Below are 14,037 nucleotides of genomic sequence, written 5' to 3'. Positions count from 1 at the left end.
GTGAGCACAGGTCTATTAAAGAGGACAGAGTAGCTACTCTAGATGTCTATAGAAAGAGGAAAAGGAAATCCATCAAGCTAGGACAAAAGGGACTAGAATCGGATAAACTGGCTTCTGTATCTCTGGATGGAGGTGGTCTGCTCAGGTAGCCATCATGTGTATGCTACCTGGCTCCTGTTAGAAAGAAGCTAATGGCTTACACTGGGTGACCTTGGGCAAGTCACACTCTCTCAGCCTCAGATGATGGCAATGCCAAACCCCCTCTGATGAAACCTTGCCAAGAAACCTCATGGTAAGGTTCACCCTTAAGTTGACCGTAACTCAGAAATGGCTTGAAGACAGACAACAACAACAGCAAATGGCTTAAATACTCTACAGACATCAGGTCCCATCTGATCGTGGCAGCTAAGCAGGGTCAGTCCTGGTTAGCACTTCGATGGGAGACCATCAATGAGTACCAGGTGCTGTAGGCTATATTTCAGAGGAAGGAACTGGCAAAACCACCTCTGAGTATTCTTTGCCTAAGAAAAGCCTATGAAATTCATGGGGTCACCATAAGCTGACAGGCACAGAATGAGAGAGCAAGTGGTATCGGACAAGGAAGAAAGAAGTCAAGCTTAAGTGTAGCAATCTACATATAGATCTAGAAAAATAAAACACCAGGAGTGCTCTACTTGCCTTCCCAACCTCTGGTTTAGGTGTCTTACTACAGTGAATGTTATGTTAAATAGTTCAGTTCAGGACAGGTGGGGTTCTGCAACTTATTTAAAGAATACAGTACACTGCTGCTCTTGCAGTTTACAAGAGAAGCAATCTGGGTTTTCTTGGCTAGAAAAAGAACAGCTTGGGAGAACATCATTGCATAGTCCTGCTTTCAACCCACATTGCAAAAAATATTCCTCTAGTGATACTCATCCTAAGATTTGTCTTCCTGCCTGGAGACCCTAATAAACACAGAAATTCAATGAAACTTCAGCCTGTGCCTGGAGACCTGGCAACCCTCACCAAGACAGTATATTACCCAGAGAGGCAATGCATCCTATTGCCATTTTAATTTCTTGCATTAGTCTTGGCTCTTTTTCATGAAAGTGAGTAAAAAGGTCAGCCAGGATGGGTGATTTGTGATAAGTCAGCACAGATTTCTCCCTTCCCACAGCAACCATGAAATGGCCTCCTGTCCTCATTTTATTGCCGAAATTAAGAACTTGGGGTAAGCTATGGGTGGGGTTTTGTGTGGAAGAACTACTGTATATGACCTGTAGTTAAGACAAATCCCTGAAGTCAGGATCCTTTAAAATCTCTTTTACTGCCTTTTATACCAGTTTTGTTTATTGTTGAGAAGCGAGCATTTAGCACAAGGCCGACGTCTGCCCTTCCCTGTCTACAGCAACCATTCAGGTGAAAAAGTTAATATGAAACACTAGAATTCCCACTGATGTGGGGGTCTTTCTTTCCTCCGCTTTAATGCTTTCCGTACCATACAAGAGATGAGGTACACCAGAATGGCACAGTGGCTTGAGTGTTGGACTATGACTCTGGAGATCAGGGTTCGAATCCTCAGCCGGCTGCAGAAACTCACTGGGTGAGCTTGGGCCAGTAACACTCTCTCAGCTTCAGACAAAGGCCAAGGCAAACCTCCTTGGAACAAATCTTGCCAAGAAAACCCTAGGGCAGTTTGCTTTCGAGTTGCCCTAAGTTGGAAATGACTTAAAGGCACACAACAACAAACTATACTTTTTTTTGTTTGTTTTCTACAACTTTTGGAATTTCAGATTAATGCTCTGTTGTTGTTTTTTTACTATAATTGATTATCTGTTTTATTCAGTGTTTTGCAGTTGTGTTTGTGTAGCTTTTTGTGTGTTGTAGTTTACTATTGTATGTTACTATTGCATTTTAGTATGTTTTTTTACTATTGAATTTTATTACTTTATATGGGTGTAGTTGTACATGTTTTATTCTGTTGTAAAACACCATGTACATTGATGGTGCTATATAAACACACAACAATAACAATCATAAGAATGTTAGGAAGTGAAAAGGTACTCTGTTGGGACTTTTCTGATTGAAAACTGCAAAGCTGTATTGTACATTACAGAATCTTGGACCTGCTTGCAGAGAAATCTGAAGATAATGCAGTTGTGCTGAGCCAGTGAAATCAGTATTATCTCTCCTTTGTGTGATATTAAACCAGCAAGTCTTACCTTTCAGACTCTCTTAAGTTCTTCACAGGGCAGCTTTCTCAGGGGCTGACTAAAGACTGCCACTGTGTTCTCTCCCTTCTGGCAGCCTCCTGTGCTTCATAGCAGTAGCCTCACAGGCAGAAATTAGAATCATAGGATCGCAGTTGGAAGAGACCCAAGGGCCACCCACTCCAACCCCCCTGCCATGCAGGAACTCACAATCAAAGAACCCTGACAGATGGCCATCCAGACCCTGTTTAAAAGCCTCCAAACAAGGAGACTTCACCACAACCTGAGGGAGTGTGTTCCACTGTTGAACAGCTCTTACTGTCAGGATGTTCTTCCTAATGTTGAGGTGGAACCTCTTTTCCTGTAGTCTGAATCCATTGTTCTGGATCCTGTTCTCTGGAGCAGCAGAAAACAAGCTTGCTTCATCCTCAATGTGACATCCCTTCAAATATTTAAACAGGGCTATCATATCACCTCTTAGCCTTCCAGGCTAAACATCCCCAGCTCCCTAAGTCTTTCCTCATAAGGCATGGTTTCCAGACTCTTCGTCATTTTGGCCATGCTTCAGCTTGCCAACATCCTTTCTGGGTAGCTACGGTATCTCAGTGACTGTAGCATGGAAGGCTCCACCTGTTGATTTTCTGCCTAAAAGTCAGCTATTAAAGGCATAAGTTTCCCATGGGAATCATGATCCTAAAGCAACAGGCGAGGGCCAGAGGTATATAAACAAGTCAGGAACAAATCCATTTATTCATCAGTATTGCATCTAAGGCAGGTGTAAGATGTGTGCAGCCCTCCAGGTATCGTTGGACTAAAACTCCCAGCATTCCTTACCATCATCTAGGACTGCAGTCAACTGCCTTCCAACACCACCATCTTCAGGGCTGCCCTTTGCATAGAACCACATTTATTCGTACAAACCAGACTTAAATGTTGTGCTTTTTGCATAAGCAACAGTCTTTGCTACTGTTTTTTGTGGGTTTTTCAGACTATGTGGGACTATTCAGGGAATGCTGGCATGGAAATCAGTGGGGCTCACCAAGCCATTCCAGCATCCAGTGAAGATGCCAGCCACAGACGCTGGCAAAACTTCAGGAACAAACTCTTCTAGAGCATGGCCTCATAGCCCAAAAAATCCACAAAATACTATGGGTGCCAGACACAAAAGCCTTCGACTTCACAGTCTTTGGACTTTACCACACGTGAGGAATTTCTCTTAGTTTTGAATGAAAAGAAAGTGGGGCCAGAACACATTTACGTGAATTCACTAGTTCAGCGAATTTATGTGAATGTGAATTGTGTTCAAACTGGCTTCCCATTGCCCAGAATTGCGTGTGGTAGTCTATCACGCAATAACATTAAACCCCATGATTGCGTTCGGATTGCCATTGGATTATACTTCCAATTTCCCTTGTCTGATAACGTCCATAGGCTCCCTGTAGAGTCTTTGCAAGTAGCAGCAAGAAAGGAAACCGTGCTTTTGGCTTTTATTTGGCTTATGTCTGTATCAGTATTTTTAGCTTTTATGTGGCATGAATTCATAATTTGTGTCAGCGTTTTCAGCTTTTATTTGGCAAGAATGTATATCAGTGTCTGTGTTTTTAGCTTTTATTTGGCACAAATTTATATCAATAGTGCTTTTAGCTTTTGTTTGGCAAGAATTCATATTTATGTCACTGTTTTTAGCTTTCACGCCCTCAGTTTTTCTTGAATGTCCCTCATGACACCCGGTCGCTCTGGCAAAGATGTATACAACCCATGCTTTTTAAACAACAACAACAAAACATTATCCCAAACAAAAAATGCTGAGATCTTATTTTAATCACCTGACTTATTTTATTCACATGCGGCTGGGAAGGAAGGCGTTTTCTTTGCGTTTCCTTACAGGGAAGGAATATAATATTATGTAGTAGGGTTTTGGGTTTTTTGGGCTGTGTGGCCGTGCGCTAGAAGGGTTTGTTCCTGAGTAATATATAGTATTGTTAACAGTATATGTGTATGTGTGTGTGTGTGTATATATATATATAGGGGCTGAGTTAGTAGGTCTGATGTAATATATATATATATCTTTTTCCATCAGACCTACTACCTCACACCTACTTTATATATATTTATAAAGTTTATATAAACTTACACTATATATATATATATATATATATATATATATATATATATATATATTAAAAGGGGTGAGGTAGCAGGTGTGATGTAAAAAAGTATACTATATATATATATATATATATATATATGTAACTATATCCTTTTTTACATCATTTTCCCCATCGAATATATTAAAAAAACATAATCTTGCCCTTTGAATTTGATTTTTCTAAAACCAAAACTTCCTTGTGACATTTTTCCTGCCCGCCCGCCTCCCCTTTTCAGCCTCGGGGCGAAAGAGAGAAACGCGTGGTTTATTTATGTGTTTGGTTGCTGAGCATGCGCAGTACGCGCCGCCGCCGCCACAGCAGCCGCTCTGGCTACTAGTGCTGCTGCTGCTAACACTCTCAGCGTAGAGCCCGGTACATCCGGGTCATTTGGCACGCACTTGGGGCGCACGCGCGTGAGAGGCACGCCTGCTGGCGGCGGCGCTTGTCTCCGTCTCCCAGGCGGCGTTGGCGGCGACGGTTAAAGGGCAGGCTCGGCGCCCCAGGCGGTTCCCTCCCCTCAGGCTTCGGGGGAGGGGAGGCAGCGCGGTGAGTGTTACGGCGGCGAGGAAAAGACGGCTCCCCCAAAACCTTCCTTCAGAGGCGCTTTCTGAGGAACCGCTTGGCCCCGCCCCCTCGGCACATGGGCTGGCCACGCCCACTCCCTCCCTTCAGCGCGCGCCCCCGTTCCACCGTCTCCATGGAAACCAGACTGAACCTTTTTTCCCGCGCGCGCGCTCCCCTTCCCTCTTCATCCACGTGGATCAGGGTCTCTTCCTTTGGCAACCCTGGGATCCTGAGCCTATTATTAATAGGATCCAAAGATATAGATAGCCCTGTGAGTCTGTAGAATGATAAGAATTGGAAGTTGGATCCCCCCTCCAAGGGCATCCAGTCCATCCCCATCCTGCCATGCAGGAACTCACAATCAAAGCAGTCCTCCTGACAGATGACCATCCAGCCTCTGTTCTAAAACCTCCAAAGGAGGAGACTCTCCCAGGGAGTGTGTCCCACTCTTGAGCAGCCCTTTCTGTCAGGAAGTTCCTCCTAATGTCTTTCTCTGTAGTTTGAATCCATTGTTCCGTGTTCTAGTCTCTGGAGCAGCAGAGAAGAAGCTCACTCCCTCCTCAATTTTAAACAGGGCTATCATATCACCTCTTAACCTTCTCTTCTCCAGACTAAATATCCCCAGCTGCCTAAGTCTCTCTTAATGAGTTCCTGCTAATGTTTCTGTGGGATCTCTTTTCCTGCAGTTTGCATCTATTGCTCCATGGCTCCCTCTCCTCCACTGCTCTGCTCAGTTCCTGCCCATGACCTCCTTAACAGAGTCCATCCTCCACTGCTCTGTCCAACTCATTTAAACTCATACTTGCCAGCTCTTTAATAGAGTCCATCCATCTAGCATGCAGCCTTCCTCTCTTTCTACTTTCCTCCACCTTTCCCAGTATTATCGTTGTTTCCAATGAGTCCTCCCTTCTCATGATGTGTCCGAAGTACGACAGCCTCAGTTTTGTCATGGGGATCTCTCCACATACAGTACTGTAACCATCAGGGAGAAATGGAAGGTACTGCACCAGCAGGGAAAAAAATGAAATGCATAGATATAGTATGTGTGTGTTTATGTGCCTTCAAGTAGCCCATTGACTTACCCCACCAATTTCATAGGGTTTTCTTTGGCAAGGAATACTCAGAGGTTGTTTTGCTGCTTCCTTCCTCTGAAATACAGCCTGCAGCACCTGGTATTCTCTGGCAGTCTCCCATCCGACTACTAACCAGGGCTGACCCTGCTTACCTGTCAAGATCAGATGGGATCAGGTGGCCTTAGAACCATGGTCCCCAAACTGTGCTCTTTAAGGAAACTTGGACTTCAGTCCCCAGAATCCCAGAGTATTAGCTACCATGGCTGAGGCTTCTGGGAGTTGAAGTCCAAAACCTCTTAAAGAGCACAGTTTGGGGACCACTGCTATAGAATACCCTGGTACCCCGGGTTACGAAATTAATTCGTTCCGCCGCCGCTTTCGTAACCCGGGATACTTCGTAAGCCGAATAGCCCATAGGCGCTAATGGGGAAAAGCCGCGGCTGCGCCGCGGCTCCATTTAAAACAGCGCCGGGGTTTTTTCGTAACCCGAAAAAACCTTCGTAAGCCGAAGCAATAAATCCCTATGGGATTTATTCGTATCCCGAAAATTTCGTAACCTGGGTATTTCGTAACCCGGGGGACCAGTGTATTTAGGCAGAAGTGTTATCGTTAGCTGCCCTCAAGTCAATCCTGACTTTAAGACATCTCTAAGACCCCTTGTCCTCCATTGTTCTGCTTGGGTCCTGCAAATTCAGGCTGATGGAGCCCATCCACTTGGCATGTGGCCTTCCTCTCTTTCTGCACTCCTCCACCTTTCCTAGTATTATTGTCTTTTTTAATGAGTCGTGCCTTCTCTTGATGTGGTCAAAAGACAACAGCCTCTGTTCAACCTTGGCTTCTAGGGGTATTTCAGGCATGATCTGTCCAAGGGCCCATTTGTTTGTCTTTTTGGCCATCCATGGTACCCTCAACACTCTTCTTCAACATCACATCTCAAATTAGTTGATTTTCTTCTTATCTGCTTTCATTGCTGTCCAGCTCTGACATCTGTATGGTGATGGAGAATATGATATATATATATATATATATGGGAAATACGATGACTTGGACAGTTCTAACTGGTGCTCATTTGTATATCTTTACTCCAACACTACAGTACTCCTAAACACTATTAACTTGTAGGCCTCTTAGGGGCTCCACTATAGAAACTGATTCTAAAAAGGGCTCTGCGAGTCAAAAAGGTTGGTTACCCCTGGACTAGATCAATCCAACAAGGCAAACTTGTGTGCTTTACTTTCTGGCCTTTGCTTCCTTTATCTGAGTTTTAATCCCAAGCTTTCTTCTACACATTTTGGACAGAAAGTTCTTTAGGGTAGAGACCTTTTTCATTGTTTTTTTGTTTGTTTGTTTTGTTTGCCTTTTCCATGTATATGTTGCTTTTCAGATGTGATCCTTCTTGCCTGAAAATGTCATGTAAATTAATGCCACTACATGGAATGTAAGGATCATTTATTTTGTTAACCAAGGCATAGGCAAATTCTGTGTATTTAAATGCCAGTTATTGCCCTCTCCCCAAGCCATTAAAGGTTATGTTATCTCTTGGAAAGTGAAACAAGAAGTAGCTAGAGATTTACTTCTAGTTTTCATGTGTTTCTAAAAACTGGGGTGGTGAAGCAACCTGTGTGTGGCTGTGCTATGTTTTAAAGGAGATTCACCACTCCTGGAAGACTGTAACAGTGACCATCCTCTCTCTCTTTCTCTCTCTCTGCTTTGGTCAGGCCACACCTGGAATACTGTGTCCAGTTCTGGGCACCACAATTCAAAAAGGACATTGAGAAACTGGAGCCATATGTCCAAAGGAGGGTGACTAAAATGGTGAAGGGTCTGGAGACCATCTCCTGTGAGGAACAACTTAGGGAGCTGGGGATGTTTAGTCTGGAGAAGGTTAAGAGGTGATATGATAGCCCTGTTTAAATACTTCAAGGGATGTCATATTGAGGAGGGAACAAGCTTGTTTTCTGCTGCTCCAGAGAACAGAACCCGGAACAATGGATGCAAGCTACAGGAAAAGAGATTCCACCTCAACATTAGGAGGAACTTCCTGACAGTGAGGGCTGTCTGACAGTGGAACACATTCCCTCGGAGTGTAGTGGCGTCTCCTTCCTTAGAGGTTTTTAAACAGAGGCTGAATGGCCATCTGTCGGGGATACTTTTATTGAGAGTTCCTGCATGTCAGAATGGAGTTGGACTGGATGGCCCTTGTGGTTTCTTCCAACTCCACGATTCTATGATGCTCTAAACTGGCGAAAAACAGGATGGTATCTGGGGTAGAGGCACTACTCTCAATATGTGGTCCATGGGCTAAATTTGATGCCCACACAACCGGCAGCCCTCACACGTGACGAGGGCGCCACAGCTGCAGCGCACCCACCAGACGCCGCACGTACTGGTGAAGTCGCATCTGCGCCACCTTCAAACGGGGTGGCACAGCTGTGACGTCACCGCGATGTTGCTAGCGCTTTGGGGTGGTGGAAGTGCGCTGCAAAAGGAGCTGCTTCCTGGTGCTCCTTCTTTGCTGTGCAAGAGTGCCGTGCAATTTGGTTGCTGCAGCGTTCCTGCGAAGCAAAGAGAGGCACTGGGGACGCACCTCTTTCTAGCGGTCTGTACTCCGCCTTTAATATATTTTTTAAGCTGCCTGTTAGTTTTGCTCAGCTCCTATGCTGATTGGTTAGAAAGGTCATTTGTGCAAATTAATTCATATTCATTTAGGATCCAGTTGTCAGCCCTTTGGCCACTTGACCCCTGGGTAACGTCCAGTGTGTGACTTTTGAATTCATTATCTCTATTTTTCTCTCCCCCCCATATATATATATATATATATATATATATATATATATATATATATGAGAATAAATATAGCATATTTTAGCTACTGGAATTTTAACTCTTTAATTTGAACTGTGCTTGATTCGTTTACTGAAGCAGTTAATTTTACTGATACCCTTTGTAAGCTTTTAACACAGTTGCTCTTGTTGATTTGCATTATGCTATATAGTCACACTGTCTCATCTGTTTCCTCTGTGTCTTTCTTCCTCCATTTATTAATAGCCCAATCTCTAATCTTTCTGCCGACACAAGTGTGCTTACCTTTCAGGGTGAGGTTATGTTCGGAGGAGACACCACATTTGGGTAGCTGTTTAGACATGACCTCTCTAATTATGAGTGATATTTTTGTCTCCTCTCTCATACTGCTGCAGACGCTTTTGCATATGTAGAACCAAACAACTAGTACTAACATTATGAAGAGGCTGCAGGGGACTTATCCGTTGCTGCCTCAAATTGTGTTTTTTCTTTCCTTTCATGAAGTGCTGAAAGACAGTGTTTCATCCACTGTGATTGATAATATCCCTGTTGACAGCAGTTGAGTTCTACTGATTTCATCAGCTAGTTTTGGCTCGTGAAGTGTCCTTTGCCTTCCTGCTCATTCTGTTGGCTGCTGTTCTCTTGTTTGGCAGGTTGACAGGTGTGGAAAAATCCACAGCAGGCATTTCAAAATGAAAGTATTGATCAGTTAATTTCACCCTTTTCTAAGACCTCAGAACAGACCATATAGTTACTCAGGTGCTCTTTCTTTAAGGATAGTGGTCAACAACAGATAGAGAGCAATTTATGATTCTTTCAGAATATTTTTTGTGAATTTGAGGAAGGGCTGTTTCTCAGTATTAGAGTATAATGCTTCCCATGCAGGACCTCCACCTTCAGCCATGGCATATTCTATTACAAGGATCTCAAGTCAGGTAACTAGGAGTCCTAGGTAAAAGCTTTGCCATTTTGAGCTTCCCAAGGAGCATTGTGTTACAGCTATTAAGGTCATTAGCCTGCGAAAAGAAGAAAGGTCTTACTCAGAACATATGTTTAAACAACACACACAACCAAAACAAGTACTGTACCTATTTCAAAGCCAGTTTCAGGGTCACTCTCCTGAGTGATGTGGAGCAAATAGGGTTGCCATAACTCCAGACCTCCAAAATGGGGAAAATGTAGGACAAAATTTTCAAATGTAGGACACAGAACACCATGTCCTACATTTGAAAATTTTGTCCTACATTTCCCCGCAGAGGGGAGCGGAGGCCAAGCGGCGAGGGAAAGCCTCCACTTAAGGAGGCTTTCCCTCCCCGCCTGGGCCCCGGGCCTCGCCGTGATCGGACGCCGCGGAGGAAGGGCCAGGCCTCGGGCGATCGCCGGGGCCTCCCTTCCTTCCCCGGCCTCCGCAGAGGCCGAGGAGGAAGGGCCAGGCCTTGGGCGATCACCGAGGCCTCCCTTCTTTCCCCGGCCTCCGCAGAGGCCGCGGAGGAAGGGCCAGGCCTCGGGTGATTACCGAGGCCTCCCTTCCTTCCTCGGCCTCCGCAGAGGCCGAGGAGGAAGGCGCAAGGCTGCCAGTGATTGCCGGGGCCTCGCCTCCGCAGAGGCCAGGAAGGAGGGAGGAGGCTGCAGGGAGGCAGGGAGGTTGGCGCGGCTGCGCGCAGGAAGCACCACCTCCGTGAAGCCTCCTCCGCCCCAGGCCTCGCTGCCATCCTCTTCCTCCACGCGGCCATGCGCGGTGGAGGAGGAGGAGGGCAGCAAGGCCCCCCCGGGTTGCTCCGCAACCCTGCTGCAACCGGGCTTTATCCGGTTTTTGGATGGCACCCGTGCCGGGAGCGGGCAGGTGCTGCCAAAACCAGGAAAAACCCAGTTGCAGCTGGGTTATGGCAACCCTAGGAGCAAATGAAGGATTTCTGAAGTTGATATTACTAGAGGAATCTGCCTTAAACTAAGCAGGTAGTTGGTCTGTCTAGCTCAGGATTGTTCACATACATCCCTAACTATTAGCTTTTTAGGTTTTGAAAGAGAGTCTTTTCCACCTTAGGAGCATCACATTAGCCCTTCTACATCAGAGGTGGAAAACCTAGGTTCTGATGAACTACCTTTCCCATCATGCCTCACCAATAAAACTTCTACTTCAGCTTGGCTGATGTTGAGGCATGATGGGAATGGTAGTTGGTCAGGACCTGGAGGGCCATAGGTTCCCCACCCCTATTCTACTTGCAAGGCACATTTTCTTTCACTAAGTTTAAGTGAGTTATGATGTTATCTTCCAAGGAGGCTTGTCTGGAGCCAGTATTAATATGTTTTCAGTGCCAGGTAAAAGTGTTTTGTCTGCCCTGGCCTTTAAGCATATTTCCTGATTTGTTTTAGCCAACAGCTATAATTTTACTGGTCTTCTTACTAGATCAGTTGTCATTGTTGTGATGTTATTTTTCCTTCCTTGATTTATGTTGTAATGTTTGCTTGTTAACCATTTTGGGAGTCTGTGACTTGAAGGCTGGGATATCCATACTATATAGAAATAAGCGAAAATCAAAACCTTATAATACTAAGCCTAAGAAATTTTCCTAAGTCTCACCTAGGATCAGGAGATGGGATGTAGATCTGTTGCACAACATGCTTTGGTAGAAGAGCTTAATTCTACAATAGTTAATTGACAGAGCTAGATGTTCCCTCCTCCTTAGGAATAAAAGTATCAGTAGTTATTTGAAGCTGGAAAAATTAGCCTGTTGTCAGGCACAGGAGAGCTTAGGAAGAAACACAAAAGCACTGATGAAAGGAGGGATCACAGCATGAAGATTGTTCAGTATTCAAGTTAGAAAATGTAAGAAAGTGAATTTCAGAAGTAAATAGAGGTGAAGGGTTAGGTTTGCATAGAAACCAGTGAACAACCTGTACAAGCTGCAAAAGAGGGACCATCTGTTTAAATATACTCTTCTCTGGTTCTGTCACCTGCATTGACAAGCTCACTGGTATACCCAGGGAGTAATCAAAACCTAGTATATTTCCTAGATCATTTCTTGTAAATTAAGGAAGGAGAGTTTCTGGTCCTCCAGATGTTGTTGGAAACCATTCCTCACTTACTGGCATTGCTGGGTAATGCTAATGGGTGTTGGACTCTTAACAGCACTTCCCACCCTGGCTATTTTCTGGCCTTTTCTGTAGGCCAGAAAAGTGGGCCTAAATACCCTAAGGCACCAGATCCCATCTGATCTTGGTAGCTAAACAGGATCAGCCCTGGTTAGTACTTGGATGGGAGACTGCCAATGGATGCTGGGTCTGTAGGCTATATTTCAAAGAAAGGAATTAGCAAAACCACTTCTATGTTTTCCTTGCCTAAGAAAACCTATGAAACCCATGGGGTCAGTGTAGGTTGACAGGCAATTTGAAGGCACATACGCACAGATAGTGAACAGCAGGAAAATCATCTGCTGCCCATATCTGTACCAAGACGTTTTTGTAGTAGGCAGCTGTTGGAAAAAGAGTAGACAACTGTACATTTCGGATGTCTTTGGACTGCATATCCCGTAATACTTACCATTGGCTGGAATTTAGGTTAGAGCTGGTATGAGTTACAGTAGACCAAAAACATATGGAAGGCTACTGGTGCCCACTACTGTGTTAGAAACTGGAGCTAAAAATCTTGTTTGTTATTTCAGTCCTGTATTCCTGGATCCATGCAGCTCTCCCTTCCATCTATTTTCTCTGTCAGTTGTCCTTCGTCCACATTGCTGGAACAGTGTGATTTGAGTGGAGCAACAAATAATGATGTATTTGTACAGACTTGTAGAAATACAAGTCTGTATCTGTTTACCTTTGAGTATGCCTAATTGAAATTGCCTGGATTTACTTCTCAGTAGATATACACTGTAAAAAAGCTTTGGCTCAGGGGTTGACAATTCAAATGGCAACGCAGTTGGGGGTAAGTAGTTCATTAACACAACAGTGTGTTTATGTGACTTGCTGCAGTTGCATATAAGCCTAGCTATGTCCTTCTTTTTCAACCCCTGAGAGGTTTTCTGTACTTTGTCTTTCTGTGGATTTCTGCTTGCAAATTACACTTGGGAAGTGTTAACCTCTTTGGCCAGCCCTGCAAATGTATAGATATTCTCAGCATTTTAATAGCATTCCAAAACAAGGCAGTGTATATGAACAATGAAAAGGAGACTGCCTCCCTGTCCCTCAGGGTCTTCTGTCCTTGAAGTTTTGTTAGCAGATTGTATTTAGGAAATTATCTGATGTAAATTAGTTGAAGCCCTTTTCAGTTTTATACAGCTATGCCATCTGTATAGATGAACATAATTGTTCGGTATCATTTTGCCTTTCATGGAAATAACAGTTTTTCTAGTTTTCTAAATGGCATACAAGAATCTGCTCCAGGTGATTAGGTTGGAGATAGTCTTCCACTCTACAAGCTATCTGCCTTTTCTAGACTTTTAGTTTACATATTTCTGCATACATGGGTATGCTAATGTGAATCTCTGTAAAGGTTGCATAGCTAATGCTCTCCTTTTACATGCACTGAACACACTTGGTGTAATTTCAGTACCAGGGAGCAAAAATAACTGGAAGTACATGATATAATCAGACATTAGAAGTCTTCTGGAGTATTTAACTAGGGATGTTTTTGACCCCAGGCTGTGTGAAATGATTGTGTCTTTTCGGAAACAGAGGAGGTATCATGAATACAATCTAAATGTCAAGATAATGTGCTTGATAATCATTATGTGCTGTCAGTCTGGAAGCTCTGATTATTTGAATGAGATTACCCAAATTTCTAGTTTTAGCTGAAAGCATCTGCTGAGTTGATCCCTCATCCTACATATATGGTCATCATTAGCAGTCTGTGCTTTGTGAATGGTCTGCCACATATAGCTTCTGTAATGATATGTGCCTTAGTTTGAAGTCTCAGGGAAGACACATTCTCAGTGTTTGAGATTCAGGAAGTATTTGAAACATAATGTTGTCTCTGTTTTTTACATGTAAACATTTCATAGTTTAAATGCAGAATAGAATATAACACTATATACATTTGAAAGCAAAATACAATTGAACAAAATTAAAATCAGACCAGCAACCCAGAATGAAAAATAACAATTTTAAAGCAGTGACACACATGAATTATTTTAAAGGCCTGTGAGGAAGGGAATAGACTGGCCCAGCTCCACCAGGGCTAGACTGAAGAAAGAGACTCTTCCCTCCATAACTGTCATCCTTCGGCCTGTGAGGAAGGGAATAGGCTGGCCCAGCTCCACC

At 43.9% G+C, this 14,037-nt stretch overlaps 1 protein-coding gene across 3 annotated transcripts in view; it reads left to right on the top strand.

Moving 5' to 3' along the window:
* The first annotated feature begins 4,701 nt into the window (after nucleotides 1-4,701).
* The window catches only part of CYRIB (CYFIP related Rac1 interactor B), an 85,860-nt gene continuing 76,524 nt past the window's right edge, over nucleotides 4,702-14,037 (top strand). For 2 of the 3 annotated variants that reach the window (XM_042464204.1, XM_042464203.1), the window contains exon 1: nucleotides 4,702-4,885. The gene's annotated coding sequence lies outside the window, so the exon portion shown is untranslated. The remainder of the gene's footprint in view (nucleotides 4,886-14,037) is intronic. The other variant, XM_042464200.1, reaches the window with a different exon arrangement.

This window comes from Sceloporus undulatus, chromosome 4 (assembly GCF_019175285.1).
Source record: "Sceloporus undulatus isolate JIND9_A2432 ecotype Alabama chromosome 4, SceUnd_v1.1, whole genome shotgun sequence".
NCBI lineage: Eukaryota > Metazoa > Chordata > Lepidosauria > Squamata > Phrynosomatidae > Sceloporus > Sceloporus undulatus.
This window is presented reverse-complemented; position numbering and strand designations above follow the sequence as displayed.